We start from the raw sequence: 16,985 nt of genomic DNA, 5'->3' as shown, positions 1-16,985 counted from the left end.
CCTTCCTCTCCCTATTTTCTTTCTGTAGAATGTGAGATTTCACAACCTGCTAAAAATGAGCTTTACTAATAATGTGGGACCTACCTGTCTAGGAATAAACTGCCCTAGCCACAAGGGATGAGACAAAACCTGACACCAGGGACCCATTTTCTTCTAAAATGTTTTTTCTGAAAGACTTTTAAAAGAAAAGGGGAGAATGTGAAAGAAAAATAAACCTTAGGATGCCCAAATCACTAAGCCAAGGAAAAAGTCAACCTGGGAACTATGTCAGGCAAACCTGCTTCCCATTTTATTCCTAAATGAGCTAGATACAAAGGTAAAAAGCTACATACCTCCCTCACAATTTGCCCACAAGGGAATTCCTTGTGAACAAAGGACAGACAGAACTCAAAGTCATCCCACTGAGGCTCACCTGAGACATGCATATCTGATTGCTTCCTCTGCCCTATTGTTTATGTAAAAATGCAGATTCACTGAGCCAGACTAAATTGTATATTCAATGGAAAGCTGATCAAGGACTCAAAAGAATGCCACCTTTTGTCTCTTATCTACTTATGACCTGGTAGCTCCCACCTCAAGTTGTCCCGCCCTGCCACACCAAACCAATGTACATCTTACACATATTGATTAATGTCACACATCTCCTTAAAATGTATAAAAGCAAGCTGCACCCCGACCAACTTGGGAACACATTGTCAGGACCTCCTGAGGCTATGTCACAGGTGTGTCCATAGCCTTAGCAAAATAAATTTTCTAAATGTTTTGAGACCTGTCTCAGATACCTTTTGGTTTACAGAATCCTGCTTTTTAAGATGGGAAGAGAGAGGGGAGGGAGAAAAAGAAGAGCCAAATAAATAATGAAATCCTTCAAGAGCAGTTCCCAAAATAAAATTTTATTTAATTAATCTTTTGAAACATAGAGATATAACTCACACATGTCCAATTTGTACAGTAAACTTGTCCTATTGTAATGGTATAATTAGGAATTAATATACGTAAGAGACTAGAAAATCACAATCATTAAACATAAATTGGAAATATTGAATTCTTCAGCATTGACTCAATATTTACATTGATGTGTTATAAGAAATATTAGTACTTTCACATTTTAAAAATGCATTATAGGTCCAAGCACCACCATAGCTCATGGCTGTAATTCCAGAGATTTGAGATGCCAAGGCGGAAGGATCACTTGAGGCCAGGAGTTTGAGGCCAGTCTGGGCAACATAGGAAGACCCCCATGTTTAAAAAAATAGAAAATAAAAAAGTTAGCTGGGCATGGTGGCATGAGCTTGTAGTACCAGCTACTGGGGAGGTTATGGTTGGAGAATCATTCTAAGCCAGGAATTTAAAGCTGCAGTGAGCTGTGACTGCACCACCACACCCCAGCCCGGATGACAAAGTGAGGCCCCATCTCTTAAAATTAAAAAAAAAAAAAAAAAAGCATGGTAAGTCAATACTAATTATGTTGTATTAAAAATAAGAAAATAATTCATCTTATTCTTGGAAGATAATTCCTTTGGGGAAAAAAATGTGAATAACATTTTATGTCCAAAATATCTTTGTAGGTCTCAGAGCTTATTAAAGAATGCATATAATACACCTTTAATTTTAGGATTAGTTTATTGTTCAATTTTCAGAGCCACTCATCAATTGGTACCCAATTGATGCATGCTAAGTGAGTTAATTAGTAAATTATATAAATGAACTTGATATACTTTAAATTTCACTAAACTCAAAATTATGACCAATGGTGACACTTTAAAATGAAGATGTTCAAACACAAACTAAATCCACCAATCAGAAGCCACAGTGCAGTCAAAAAAAAAAAAAGTAAGCAGTAATTACAGCAGTGAAAACAGATTTAATTCAGAAAAAAACAATTGCAATAGGGGAAACAAAACCTCAGTATAATACTAGGCTCAATTCCAAAAACAACAAGGAAAAGTGATAATTTGTAGCCAAAAGGCAGGGTGGGGATCAGCAGGATAGAAAATTACTAAGAGGAAAGATCTCAGGTAAGGCAGGTTCTGGTGAAAACAACCTAACAGTATTCTTACTGAAGGCTGGCCGGGGTGATCAGACATCTCCTGGGGGGTGACGGAGGATGAGGAACCCCCAAGAGTAATCTGAAATAGAAGATGGGGAATTCTTGCTAAACTGACTTGCAGGTTCTTGCTAGAACTGGACTCTGAAAGGAAGGACACCCAAGCCCAGAGTTTGAAACTTAGACAAAAATAATGCACAAATGAGCCTGATTAGAGTTTGATTAGCAGAAAATCTTTGTCTCTCCTCTTGTGCATGCTAAATTAGTTAATTAATTAATTAACTAAAAGAATTTGATGTCCTTTGAGTTTAAGTAAACTCAAAATTATGGCTGATGATGAAACAAAGTCAAAATATTCAAAGAAAAACCAAGCATGTCATCCAGAAGCCACAGAACACAAGCATTATTCAGAAAACTAGTATGTCTTTCGTAGGCAAGCGTAAGGCTGAGGCACCCAGATATGACTGAAATGAAGTAATTGTATAAAGACTTGAGGCCGGGCACAGTGGCTCACGCCTGTAATCCGAGCACTTTTGGAAGGCCGAGGCGGGCAGATCACGAGGTCAGGAGTTGGAGACCATCCTGGCTAACATGGTGAAACCCCGTCTCTACTAAAAATACAAAAAATTAGCCGGGCATGATGGCGGGCGCCTGTAGTCCCAGGTACTCGGGAGGCTGAGGCAGGAGAATGGCGTGAACCCGGGAGGCGGAGCTTGCAGTGAGCCGAGATCACGCCACTGCACTCCAGCCTGGGCGACAGAGCAAGACCCTGTCTCAAAAAAAAAAAAAAAAAAAAAAAGACTTGAAGATCGTCTAAATGCAAGATGCTAATTAAAAACATAATAGCTTTGCTGAGGATGCTCTCTTCAAATGTCTCTTGTTAAACCCCAGGCTGAGATCAGTGATAATTGACTTTCAGTCAATCCAACATCCCACTATAAAAAAAAACCTAGGACCAATCCCGGTTCTGCGATTACAGTGGTTCAGCTGCCTAGCACTAAGGCAAAGGGCTCAGTACCAATTTAGGCTAAAGTTTAAGAAGAATGACAAACACCTTTATTATTACTGGTGCATTGCGTAATGAAGTTCACAAAAGTATAATAACCATAATGAGGGCTATGGGTTTGCAATTAACCGTCTATTAGCAATAACCAGTGTTTCTCTTCTCTCTACCAGTCAGATGACTTTTGGGTTTTATTTCTATGATTTGCCAAAATCATAGTTACTAAATCTTCTACATATGGGATTGTATTAAAGATCCAAATAGCCACTATAGTCAAACACAAACAGAAAACACCTTTGTCCAAAGGCAATAGGGACCCAATCGCATCAATTGTAACTAAGCACATTAACCAATGCTGAAGATAAATGCCAATAAATATATATTAGCTCACCTTCAAAAGATAATGCAACAAGTATTTTTCCTGTTATCTATTTAAGGCATCTGATGCCTACAGATATATCAAGCCTCTAAATGGAGCACTTAGGATGCAGACTGAATTTTTCCTTAGGATAGGTGACTTGTTTAAAAATCTTATCAGAGTGGTAAGTGGCTTATTATTTATCTTCCTAAAAAGCTATGTCTTGAAGTCTACCTTAAGAATACACATTTTCTACAGCCAGGCGTGGTGGTATGTGTCTGTAGTCCCAGTTGCTTGGAAAGCTGAAGCCAGAGAATCACTTGAGGCCAGGAGTTTGAGACTGCACTGTGCCCATATCATGCCTGTGAACAGCCACTGTACTCTAGCCTGGGCAACACAGTGAGACTCCATCTCTTTAAGGAAAAAAAGAAAAAAAAAAAAAAAAAGCACATTTTGTGATAGCAAAACTATAACTAAAGTCTTAGGTAATCAAACATCTTCCCAGCACCAACTGCCACCATTCTTTCTAACTAATGTGATATGGTACAAGATTTGAATATACTTGTGCCACAAAACAACACTAGAAACATTTATTAATGTCTTTCTTGACAATGACTTATTTTCTGTCTTTTCACATTCACTTTTTACCTTTTACTTTCTATCTTTACTGTCTTCCATCTGCCCATGGGAGGTGGAAGCTGATGAAACACATGTCTAAAAAGACTAAGGAACTCAGATCCAGAAAAGAATTGAGGCTTTATTTCCATTTGTAGTTCTATTATACCACAGCTGGAAGATCCAAATTATTCAATCTTTAAGCATCACTTAACTCTTTAAAAATACATCAGTAATTCCTAAATCTATCTAAATTCCAGGAATGCTGGGATAATGAGTAAAATGATACGTATGAAGCGTCTTTTTTTTTTTTTTTTTTTTTTTTTTTTTTGAGACGGAGTCTCTGTTGCCCAGGCTGGAGTGCAGTGGCGCGATCTCGGCTCACTGCAAGCTCCGCCTCCCGGGTTCAATCCATTCTCCTGCCTCAGCCTCCCGAGTAGCTGGGACTACAGGCGCCCGCCACCATGCTCGGCTAATTTTTTGTATTTTTAGTAGAGACGGGATTTCACCATGTTATCCAGGATGGTCTCGATCTCCTGACTTTGTGATCCGCCTGCCTTGGCCTCCCAAAATGCTGGGATTACAGGCGTGAGCCACCGCACCCAGCCTGAAGCGTTTTTTTAAGAAGCTATGTGAATCTAAAGTGTAGAGTTATTTCCCCTGGACTACCAATATTATTAAATATTGCTTATTATGGCTCATTTGCATTTATTCCGAACTATGAGAAAGATAACTGTAATAGGTGTGGAGAGGATTCCTTTTGACATTTTGGGAGCCATAAAAGCCAATGTATGCAATTAGATTAGGGGTATCTCTATAAAAATTTAGAGATTGTAAACCCCTAGCCTAAGAACATTAAAGAAATATTTGCCATGGATACTGATTTAGACAATACAGAGATGCTTGGGGGTAATAACAATAATTTAAGTCTTCTGTAAAGAATGTGGTTAATAAGAAAGGTGAGGTGGGAGGAGGAAGAGTTATACATAGCAAAATTCATTTCAAATTGTAGAAACTCAGAGCAAGTTGTATTTACAATTGTCCCTTTATCTCCACCAATAAACTGAGACACTGCTGGTGTTTTGCCTCCATAGAGATCACGTGCTTCTCATTAAAAGGGAAATTGGAGAGCTAAAACAACACCTCTGCAGCAGAATTCAGTCAGCCCCTCCACTCTGAGACCATCTCTAGCTAAAATCTATTTAGAAAGAGCATTACATAAACTTTATAGAATTTATCAGGGAAGAAGAGAGGGGGAGAACTAAGATAAACCAAGCCTGCAGCACACTCAGCATTAAACATTAGGTTAGCTTGCTCTCTGACCCACTTCCTTACACTGTTTCCCTGTTGCTGCAGAATCACGTAGACTGCTATAAGATTGCAGTTCCCCCTAACTGCTCTACATGACAACTTGAACATTACTAAATGTAAGTTTTCCCTTTGAGATGTTTTTTAAGTCCTGCGTACCAGTGAAACTACTGATACCAACTGGTCTGAGGGACCCCATGAGGAGCTAACTCGTCTCCTTTTACCAAAGAATAAAATTTCCACATCCTAATGACTTCATCCCTCTTACCCCAACCAATCAATAACCCTAATCTTCCAGCCCGTTGTCCTCCACAATCCCCTTAAAAACCTCATCCCAGAAATCCTTGAAGAGACGGATTTGAGAGTCTCCTCCCATCCCCTAACCTGGCTGCCCTGCAATCAATAAACTCTTTCTCTGCTGCAAACACTGCTGTCTCAGTGCGTTGCACTGTTACTGTGCAGCAGGCATATGAACTTGTTAGTCTTACAACAAAGCCACAACTAAATTTCACTTAAGTAGTCCAATTAATTTTAAGCACAATAGAGAGTAGTTGAGAACACAGTAATACAAGAAAATGATATTAAGTAAGCCTATACCTAGCATTTTTTCCAGACTGAAGGTCACAACCTATAGTGAGTCATAAAGTAAATTTAATTGCTTGTAATAAGCCTTTTAAAAAAAACCCATAAAATAGACTATAATAGTGTAGAATAGGATAGGATAAAATAGGTTAGGATAGAATAAGAAGTACCAGGGTGTCATTGCATGAATAAGGGTGAGTATTGTTTTATGAACCTTTTCTATCAGTTATATATTTGTATGTGTATGTCTACTGAGTAACAGTATAAAATGTATTTTTTAACTGTGGAATGGATGAAATCACTTGAATACACAAAAACTTTGGAGGCTGACACACTTGGGTTTTAAATCCTAAGGGCAGCCACTTTCTAATTAACTAGCCTTAGCAAGTTACTTAATCTCTTTAATCTCTTCAGCAGCAAGAAGAGAATTCTTATCTGTCTGAGAATTCCTTAAGCAATGTCTGTAAATACCTAAACTACTGGACTAAGTAATTTAGTTTTCTAGATTAGGATCAACAGGCTTAGAATCTGGTTTCTCAATGTAGTAGCAATGTGATCTTGCCCAAACGATTTCACTTCACTGTGCTTTAGTTTTGTTTGTATTTTAAACTGTAAAATATGGGCAATAAAGCAACTATCTCATAGGTCCCTTGTGAAATTTTGATGAAATAATGTATATAAAACACTTAGCACAATGCTTATGAAAGGATTCAGGACATGCTACCCCAAAATATGCCACTTTGGCATATTAGTTATTTTGAGTTGAGAGTGATTGAAGATGCAAGAAGGGCACTCTGCTTTCTTCCTTCCTGCCGAAAACAAGACATAAAATTTCCCATGTACAGGCACCCTCCCTGTATTAGGAAGAAGACAACATTCTCATTTTAAATCTTTAATTGACAAACAATAATTTTACCTATTTATAGGGTACGGTGTGTGTTTCAATACACGTATACAATGCTTAATAACCAAATAAGGGTAATTAGCATATCTGTCATCTAATTCATCATTCATATTATGAACAATCAAAATCTTCTAGCTATTTGAAAGCATACAATAAATTATTGTTAACTATAGTCACAATAAATTGTTAATTATAATGCTATAAAACACTGAAACTTATTCCTCCTGTCATGCTGTAATTTTGTATCCATTTACCAACCTCTGCCAATTCCCCCTCCCTCCTCTTCCCAGCTTCTAGTAATCACTATTCTACTCTCTGCCTCTATAAGATCAACGTTTCCAGCTTCCACATATAAGTGAGAACATGTAGTATTTATCTTTCTGTGCTTAGCTTATTTCACTTAATGTCCTCCAGGCTCGTCCATGTTGCAGCAAATGACAGGATTTTATTCTTTTTATGGCTGAATTGTATTCCATTAGGTTTATATACCATATTTTCTTTATCCATTCATACACTGATGGATGCTTAGCTTGATTCCATATCTTAGCAGTTGTGAGTAGTGTCACAATAAACATGAAAGTGCAGATATCTCTTTAACACACTGATTTCCTTTCCTTTGGATATATAACCAGTAGTGGGAGTTCCGGGTAATATGATAGTTCCATTTTTTAGTTTTTCGAGGAAACTCCTACTGTTTTCCATAATGGCTATACTAATTTACATTCCCATCAACAAGGTGTGAGTTCTCTTTTCTCCATATCCTCACCAGCATTTGTTATTTTGTGTCTTTTTGATAATGGCCATTCTAACTGGAGTGAGATGATATCTAATTATGATTTTGATTTGCACTTTCCTGATGATTAGCAATGTTGAGCATTTTTTATATACAGTTATGTGTCCCTTAATAACAAGGATAAGTTATTTAAAATGCATTTGTAGGTAATTTCATCATTGTGGGAACATCATAGAGTGTACTTATACAAACCTAGATGATATAGCCTATTACACACCTAAACTATGTGGTATAACCTATTGTTCCTAGATTATACATCTGTACAACATGTTATTGTACTGAATACTGTAGGGAATTGTAACACAATGGTAGGTATTCATGTGTCTAAACAAACATACCTAAACATAGAAAAGAAGTAATGTGTTTCACTATGACAGTACAATGACTATAACATCATTAGATGATAGGAATTTTGCAGCTCCACTATAATCTTATGGGACCACCATGGTATATATATATATGGTCTATCATTGATCAAAACATTATTATACAGAGTATGACTGTACTTCTTGGCCATTTGTATGTCTTCTTTTGAGAAATGTCTATTCAGATTCTTTGCCCACTTTTTAATCAAATGATGTATGTATTTATTTTTCAATGATGAGTTGTTTGAGTTCCTTGTATATTCCAGATGTTAATCCCTTGTTGGGTGAATAGTTTGCAAACCCTTTCTCATAAGAAGAGAACATTCTTATGAAGACTGGGAGTCAGTGCTCAAATGGATCTGTACAAACAATCCTATTAAAATAATTCTTATCTTCCATTAGTTCCCCAATACATTTCCTAGTCATTTTCCACAAATTACTACTCCTAGAAGGTTAAGCCCCTTTCCCATTTTGTCACTTCTCCACAATTTAACATTTTTGTTTTAAAAGTATGTAAGCTTGCTATCCTAATTGTTTCTTTGGGTTTTCATTTTTTTCTATGAAGGCTTCAATGTGAATGTAAAAATAATAAATAAAAATTGTTTGCTAGTCTCAATAACACAGGAACAGAAAACAAAACACCCCATGCTCTCGCTTATAAGTGGGAGTTGAACAATGAGAACACATGGTCACAGGGAGGGGAACATCACACACCAGGGCCTGTCAGGGGTCGGGGGCAAGGAGGGGGAGAGCGATAGGACAAATACCTAATGCACGCGAGGCTTAAAACCTAGATAACAGGTTGATAGGTGAAGCAAACCGCCACGGCACATGTATACCTATGTAACAAACCTACACATTCTGCACATGTATCCTGGAACTTAAATTTTTTTTAAAAAAAGATAAAATAAATAATATTTTAAAAATTGTTTGCTATTCTCCTGTTAATCTATGTTTTTGTCACTTCAATTCATGAGCCTCAGCCACAGAACTTCAGGAAGTAGAGGAAGGTTACTTTTCTTTCCCTACAGTTCTGGCAATGAGATTGGGATATCATTGGCTGGGACACCCTGCGCACTCCAGAAGTTACCACTGAGATCTTGGGAGCACCCAGCAAAGTTAGCAAAAGGTAAACATTTTTACCACATCAACCTCCTAATCTCTGCCTGTAGCATCTGGTCAAATGAAAATGGCAAGAGATTATCCTTGTCTTTCCCTTTTCAAATTCAGATTAGCAGGAGAAACCATTTGTGTGAACGAGTTCTTTGGGTATAGATACTCATTATTTTTTGCATATGACCAATCAGAGTTTAATTTCTTTAAGCTATATTTTGCCACAAGCAAAGAGATGGCAAATCAGTTTACTGGTCATCATTTTACACAAGTGAAGAAGGTGAGATTAGGGTCTCGTACACTTTTTCTGGTCCATGTGCAGAGTAATGGTTCAACCAGCTCTGTGGTTCCCAATAGATTTGTAATGGTTCACGTTCTCTTTATTCATCTTCATAGGCAGTTAGAAACAGAGTCACATGAAGGTTATGAAATACAGTATGGTTACCATCTCCTCAAGGAAAAGATTTGGATCTAACGCAGAGATGGGGGTAAGGAATCAACTCAGGTCTCCTGTGCTCTCCATGATGCAACTTCAAGAAAACAATTATCATGCTCACTCCCACCCGAGGGAGCACAACAAAGTAGGTGAGGGTCTTCCACATACTAGCTGAGCCCTCCTAGCCATAGATACCACTTGACATGGCTGCTCCAATTTGGGATTGGACTGACCCCACAGCCGAGGAACCCAGAATGCAGCTGCCACTGCCATTTTCAACCTGGACTCCTTGTGATTTTTATTTGAAGTACTCTTGGTTTTAATTTGTCCTTTCTCTCCCAGAGATGGTCATTGTTTTCCTATGTCTCTGTCTTTTGTGTCATTTTTCATATGGAAGGGAATCACAGGGTAGCACACAGGCATATTTCCTATAGGCATGTTGTTAAAACTGGCTTTATAGACTGATGGGTTTACTGTCCTCATTGGGCTGGAGTTTGGACAAACTTTGCTGTGGGTCATCAATTTTTTAAAAAAGATGAGATTCTCCTTTCATCGCTTTTTATGTTCTGAGATCTCGGCCTGTAACCAGTGAGGATATGCTCTTTGATTTCTGTCAGCTGAGGGGTACAGGTTGTCAGGGATGCATCAAGTGGCTACCATAAGGCTAGGAACACTAGACATTGGAGGGTATGCTGAAAAATCAATTGGAAAAAAGCAGACTAATTGGAAAAAAAGGCATGCAAGTCTATTTAATGTGTATATACAGGAGCCTTCAGAATGAAGTCCCAAAGACAGAGGGGAAATTGTCTATTTTTATGCTTCAGTTCAGCAAAGTATGAAGAGCCATACGGAAATATGACTGGACAAAAAGGGTAGGATCTAATGCTAATAGACTGAGGGAAAGAAATCCAGTCAGGCCTACCTGTCTAAATTCTTCTTGGCCTCTCTGTGCATGCATTCCTTCCTTCTAGATATGGGACAGGAACCTCTCTGGAATGGGGGTCTTACGACCTACAGTCAAACAAGGTAGGTCACATAATTTCTTTATGGCCTGTTTTTATATAGAAAGGCAGAGGGAAAGTTAGAGTAATATTTTTAGGTTTTATGGCTGACTTTTGGAAAAAGGGGTTCTGGTATCTATGACCTGCCCAGGGGAAAAGAAATTCTAGTTTTTATGGCTAGCCTTGGAGGCAAATGGGACTGAGAGGCAGGAGGGCAGAAGAAGGTCAGATAAAAACTTTTGCTTCTGAGGCCTTCATTATGGGGTATTACTTTCTAGGCCCCAACAACATGAAGTGTGCAAGCAGCATCCTCATTGTCCAACCTTGCCAGCTTTCAGGGGAGTTTGTTTCAATGAGGGGTCAGTATGGCAGACGCAGTTGAGAGTAGTGACTTAAGAACACCCTGACAATGACCCTGTGATGTAAGAATCCAGGAGAGGCCAACCCAGAGTTTCACTCCTTAGCTACGAAGGACATCTGAACCCCTGACCCATCCCTTAGAATATAGGCCATACAGGGGATCGAGGCCCTTTGTTTCGGGTTAGATGGAGCTTGCTAGGTGGTGGGTGCTAAGTAAAAATGTTATATAATCTGCATGCTTTTTACAAATGGGAGCAGTTCTCCTGTCCAGTTCTCCACGACCAGACCATCCTTGTATGTAAGTTCCCCCAGTAAATCCTATGTCTTATTTGCTCTCAAGGTCCCAGTCTATAAGGAGTCTTTGTTTTCTCTACCCTTGTTGCTTTGCCAGTGCTGGGAAGTCCCATCCAGTTTCACCTGTCCAATATCACAGATTAGAGAGTCTGTAATTGGGTGCATCTCACTTGTGTATGACACCAGAGACACTAACTTTCACAATCATTATTCTTACAATGTTTGTGAAAGGAGAGTCTTTTCATGTATGACAATGAGAGTCTTTGCTTTCTTAGGATATTTTTGGGAGTGGCTTTTTGGATCATGGGAGCTGCATCTTCTGCACCTCTTTGGCGATACCTCTTGAACTCATGATAAAAATGTATTCTAAGCCTGGAAAGTTACCTCCAGGTTTTTTCATGAAAAGATTTACTGGATTGAGTTGCTGTTAGAATGGATATATGCTTGGAGATCCTACTTACAATGGCCAAATGACGAATCCATGGATTTGGAAAAACTTTTATATTTGAAAAGATTTTTAGAGAACTCTCATCCTGAACAAATGGTTTTTTGGTACCTATGGGGAGATGAAATTGGAAGTAGGACAAAAAAAGAGCATTTTGGCTAGGCTTAGGGATTCCCTCAAGATTAAGAATAGAAATCAGACTTATAACAAAAGTTAAAAATCCACATCTACTGTACATGTCCCTTTCCCCCTTACTCTCAATTCCGAACTATCCCTGACCTTCCAGATGATATTTTGAATCTCCAGACCCTGACTTACGTTTCTCTCCCTGAAATCCAGCCCAGCCTCCTAAGCAAATTCCTTTAATCCCTGAAGCTCCTCTGACTCCTCAAAAAAAAAAAAAATACCTAAACACCCAGCTTCCTTCTTTAAATTCTTTTTCCCTGCAAGAATAGCAGAAAGCACTCTGGCCTAATCTCCAGGCCAAGGAATACAAGTTACTTATGTAAATGCTGATAGTCAGAAAATAACTTTGTCAGAGGCCCCAGGGATACACAGCAGGGCTCATTTCAATGTCCCTTATAATTCCATCTACTTTCTGGGTCGATATAATCAGACCCCATCAGCTGCAAGTCTTCCCATGAAATTCCTTTTGTGGATGTATCCTTAATACCCACAACAAAGAATTCATGTCCTCTGGACAGCAGCAGATCTTTTAAAATAAAAAGCCCTTTTACACCCCACCCCACCCCCAAAACACACACCTTTCAGAAGATCCTATTAAGCTTAGAGAGAAGTTAGAAAAGTTAGTGACAATATACAACTCCCCTCATAGTGATTTTGATTGGCTCTTCCTACCCAGGGTGATACTGTAGTTACCAGACAAGCCAGACAACCCCCTAGGAACAACTACCTCTCCCAGGTAACAAACACACATAAAGAAAACAGGTAGCCAGAACTTCTCCCAGGCCTTCCTGCAAATGACCAGGAAATGACTCAGCTGGCAGCTGATATTTAGGGCCTCATAAAAGTGATAGTAGAGACCTTTCCTACCAAGGTGAATTGGTCTAAGGTTGAAAAGTACACATAGAAAGAAAGGGATGCCAAGGTTTTTGTGGAATGCTGTATACAGACTTTCCAAAGGCATGCTGCATTAACCTCAAAGCCCCAGAATATAAAAATCTTATTATTTCCACCTTTATTGGAAATCCTCTGTCTAGAATACGGAAGCAAATCCAAAGTAGCTTTTTTGTCTGGGCAGGACAGTCTCTTCAACATTATGATTGAAGCTTCTACCCAATTCTTTGAAAAAAGGCTTGCAGGAAAACAGGAGGGGGAAAAATTAACATCAACTGTCCTTGCCTTGCAAATTTAGTCTTTATAAAAACACACCTATGACTCTAGGGTTAATTCAAATCCCACCCATTTCTCTTACCAACCACAAAGCCTCCCCTATTCATTTCAAGATGTTTGCAGGCACTATATACAAACCTAGACATTGAAAAAAACAATTGTCCTGCACTTGAAAGAAAGGAAAGCTTAAACAATCTCTCCAGACCCCAACTTCCTCAGAGGACCCATTTTCCTCTTTGTGAGAGAGGAAGTATATCCTCCATCCTTAAAATAGAAGATCAAGAACTGGATTTTTCCGTTGACACTGATGTGACTTTCTCTACTTCTGGCTCAAAGTATTCATCTCTATCATCTCTAATTCTATTCAGCTGTTGGAATTCCAGGGAAGCCTGTTCCATTGCCTACATCTTAGGCCACCCCAATATTTGTGGGCCCTCTTAACATCCATCATGCCTTTCTAGTTTCTGACTTCTTACTGGCAAACCTTTTAGGCAGAGGTTTGTTATGTAAATTTAATGCCGCCATAGAGTATAATTATAAAGATGTTTTTTATTTTCCTACCTTCAGACCAAACCTCAAGCTTCCTACCTTCCCTAATGGAAACCCATATCAATCTAAAATCTTCTGAACAGGATGCAGTCTTAAAAGACATCCCAATTAGTATCTGGGCCTCACATATAAATGAGATTGGATAGCTACTGAGTGCACAGTCAATGGGCGTTACCTGGAAAAGTAATTAACCTTTCCTGTAAGTAGCGCAGTACTCTCAAGATGAAAAATAAGGAATTGAACCTACAATAAACTATTTTATAGCAGGGTTTTTTTTATACCTTCTTACCCTGCAATACCCTAATCTTGCCAATAATAAAAGTAAAATTTGATTTTGATGGGAATCAAATCCATAGATTTGTACAAGATCTAAGAGCCATGAACTCTTACAATGCGCCGTCACCCCATAATTCCTAATCCAGCCACTATTCTGACCTCAATTCCTGCTGATGCAGTCTGATTTATAGTAATTAACCTCTGGTCAGCTTTCTTTTTAATTCCATTACTCTGGGACTCAAAATTTATCTTTGCATTTATGTTTAGAGGAAGACAATCAACATAGATGCATACCTCATAGATATTATGCGTTCCCTTCAATATTTTTCTAAGTCTGTAAAACCAATTTCAACCCTGTAGCTTTTACTCAAGGCTTCACTCTTGTTCAATACATTAATAACCTCTTTCTTTATAGCCAAACTAAACAGGGTGCTCTTATAGACTCCCTCGTTCTCCTAAAAGAACTAGCTGAATGAGGCCTTAAATCCTTCATATCTAAACGTCAGTGGATGCAAATGACTGTTACCTGCTAAGAACATGAGATATCTCAGGGCACTAAAAACAGCACAAAATGCTTTGAATCAGCCTTGCCCATCTTTCTCCCAAAACCAAAAGGCAGCTGCATAAATTCCTAGGGACAGCTAGCTATTGTCATCAATGAGTTCCTACTTTTGCTGCCCATGCTAAATCGCTATAGATGCCCTCCTCCCGATGCTACTTCAGAGTTCATTTCCTAGCTCTTGGAGCCATTGAACTCCTGCAAAGCCTTAAAATGAGCACTTCTCACATAGCCAGCTCTTGGCTTACCCAACTTTGGCAAACCTTTTCACCTATATTGCCATGAAAAGAATAGTATTGTTTTGGGTATTCAAAACAACCTCTTGCCTCTTAGATATGAGGACTAAGCTCTGATTTTTTATCTTACCCAAATTCCTACCTAAGAGGTCTAGGGAGTCATGCCCTACGAACAATAAATTCTCATCAGATGGGTTTTATTGGACCCTACATATTGTGGCTTACTTTTCAATCTGACTGGCATAATATTATGAGACAAGGAAAAAAATATTTAACCCCAAGATCTATTTCCTTGCCATACCTTAAAATTGCCCTGCAGTGTCTCATGGGAAGAATCCACATCCTATAGAGAATCCCCTTCCCCTTTGTTTTCTTTCCTTCCTTCCCAGATCCAGAAGATAATCAACTAAGAGCCAGCCACACTTTTAAGTCCTATAAAAAAGCTATTTACAACCTGGTCTCTCTAAAATCTCCTATCTAAGAGCTTCCTCTGCACAATAAAACTTGGTCTCCACAATCCTTTATCTTTAACCTGAACATTCCTTTCTATCGATCCCAGGTCTTCAGACAACCTCAACCAATTGTCAGCCAGAAAATCTTTAAACTTATCTATAAGCTAGAAGCCCCCACTCTGAGTTGTCCTGCCTTTCTAAACCAAACCAATGTATTTCTTAACCGTATTTGACTAATGTCTCATGCCTTCCTAAAACACATAAAACCAAACTGTACCCCGACCACCTTGGACACATGTTCTCAGGACCTCCTAAGGGCTGTGTCACGGGGCCATAATCACTCATATTTGGCTCAGAATAATTATCTTCAAATATTTTACAGAGTTTGACTCTTTTCATCAACAGGTATGTCCTATACTATATTTCTGGTAAACCAAAAAGTATCAGAGACAGGTCTCAATCAATTTAGAAGTTTATTTTGCCAAAGTTAAGGATATGCCCAGAACAAATAAACATGGAGTCACAGAAACAGTCTGTGGTCCGGGCCTTTTTCTAAAAATGAATTTGAGGGCCTCGGTATTTAAAGGGGAAAAGCAGGCCGACGGGGAAAGAAGGAAGGTATGATAATCCACATGTTGCAAGGGAAAAGAAGTAGGTAGGGGAATAGTCAATTATGTATTCATCCAGTGCTCAGTAAATCTGCACTTTACATAAGATAAGGTGAACACAGAGTAACTACCTGTGGAGTTAACATTTTATCTCTAGCTATCTGTTTAGGAACAAGAGAAAAGGCAGTTTCTTGCACAACTCACATTTCAGCTTAATTTTTTTTTCCTTTTGGCATGATGAATTGGGGTTCTGAGTTTTTATTTTCCTTTCACATTCTCAAGTCAATTAGACCCTATGGCATCAGGCATGTCCCCATTCCTGCATGAAGTAGTCACAGCTGGTGCCTTAATTGGCAAATTCAGTATTCTTACATTAGGTTCCCTCCTTTACCTCCACGTTCCCCATTCTCCCATTCCGTGTCCATTCTCTTATGACTTAATAAGACACAGCACCTCTCAACACAGTAGCAGACCACCTATACACAGGTCTTATTAACCAATCCCTCCATTGTAATGCCTTTTTTTTTTTTTTGTGACAGAGTCTCACTCTGTCACCCAGGATGGAGGGAAGTGGCGCGATCTCGGCTCACTAAAACCGCCGTCTGCCAGGTTCAAGCAACACCATGATAGTGGTAAAGAAATTAACAACTAAGGTTATTCCTCATTTTGGCATTTCTTTATAGATTGAATCAGACCAAGGAACTCATTTTTTAGTAGAAATAAACCACTCACTCACAAAATCTCTGGATTACTCATTAAAACTTCTTACTTCATACCATCCTCAATCATCAGGTCAGGTGGAACATAAAAATCTAGACATAAAAAGAACTTACAGGAAAAAATCCATCAAGCCAACTCTTTCAACCAGGAGATCAGGTATACATCAAGATTTTTAGAAAAAGCTTGTACTGTTACCTTGCTAGGAAGGACCTTATGAGGTACTGCTAACCACCTACACTGCTATCATACTTTCTGAATTTATGTGAGCCACATCAAGGTAGAGCCAGTCATCACTCTCAGGACAACCGGAAGACCATCCCTACAGGTGACCTCATAGTAAGGATTTCAGAGCCAAGGCTCTAGAAGCAAGATGACACCACAAAGCAAACAGCTTTCCTCAAGATCACAGATAAAAAACTTTGCTTTCATCTATTTCCCCCCTTTAAGTTTCTCTCCTCCCTGGTGTGGGGAGGGGAGTAGAGGGGGGATCTTTTTCAACAAAACCTTCCATTTATTGAGAAGCTGACTGGAGATTACTTGTCTCAATCTATCCTATTCTCTCTCTGATCCTCCACTGTGGGCTTTCTTTCAAATGCTGCCTCTTTCAT

The 16,985-nt window shown here is 38.8% G+C and overlaps 1 protein-coding gene across 3 annotated transcripts in view; it reads right to left on the bottom strand.

The window, feature by feature from the left end:
* The window catches only part of SPAM1 (sperm adhesion molecule 1), a 34,768-nt gene extending 18,072 nt beyond the window's left edge, over window positions 1-16,696 (bottom strand). Inside the window, exon 1 of one of the 3 annotated variants that reach the window (XM_004046144.3) lies at window positions 16,573-16,696. The gene's annotated coding sequence lies outside the window, so the exon portion shown is untranslated. Of the gene's footprint in view, window positions 1-15,861; window positions 16,072-16,490 lie in introns of those variants that run through there. The other 2 variants (XM_019030603.3, XM_055346658.1) reach the window with 2 other exon arrangements.
* Window positions 16,697-16,985: the final 289 nt, after the last annotated feature.

The sequence above is a fragment of the Gorilla gorilla genome, chromosome 6, assembly GCF_029281585.2.
Source record: "Gorilla gorilla gorilla isolate KB3781 chromosome 6, NHGRI_mGorGor1-v2.1_pri, whole genome shotgun sequence".
In the NCBI taxonomy this organism is placed as follows: Eukaryota; Metazoa; Chordata; class Mammalia; order Primates; family Hominidae; genus Gorilla; species Gorilla gorilla.
The sequence above is the reverse complement of the archived record's forward strand: the minus strand, read 5'-3'. Positions and strand labels throughout refer to the sequence as shown.